This window comes from Myotis davidii, unplaced genomic scaffold, assembly GCF_000327345.1.
Source record: "Myotis davidii unplaced genomic scaffold, ASM32734v1 scaffold2150, whole genome shotgun sequence".
NCBI lineage: Eukaryota > Metazoa > Chordata > Mammalia > Chiroptera > Vespertilionidae > Myotis > Myotis davidii.
In genome coordinates, this window is record NW_006281742.1 from 10,757 (window position 1) to 11,088 (window position 332).

The 332-nt window shown below is 66.6% G+C and overlaps 1 protein-coding gene across 1 annotated transcript in view; it reads left to right on the forward strand.

Annotated features, from left to right (window-relative positions):
- LOC102756994 (3-oxo-5-beta-steroid 4-dehydrogenase-like) overlaps nt 1-332 on the forward strand; it is a 47,423-nt gene that overhangs the window by 6,745 nt on the left and 40,346 nt on the right. The window lies entirely within an intron of this gene.

The following is a 332-nucleotide window of genomic DNA, read 5'->3' on the forward strand; positions in this document are numbered from 1 at the left end:
CAATCAGGGGGTTGGGGCGCTGCCCCCTGTCACGCTGATCCCGGTGCCAGGAGGCCTCAGGGCTCCGCTGATCCCAGTGCTGGGAGGCCTCGCAGCTCTGCTTGACACCGGGGCAGTGAGACCTTGCTGCTCAGCTGATCCCGGTGCTAGGAGGCCTCGCTGCTGCTCCGCTGACCCTGGTGCTTGGAGGCCTTGCTGTTCCACTGATCCCATTGCTGGGAGACCTCGCGGCTCTGCTGATCCCAGTGCTGGGAGGCTCTGCTGATCCCAGTGCAGGGAGGCCTCGCGGCTCTGCTGATCCCAGTGCCTGGATGCCTCGCGGCTCCGCTGAT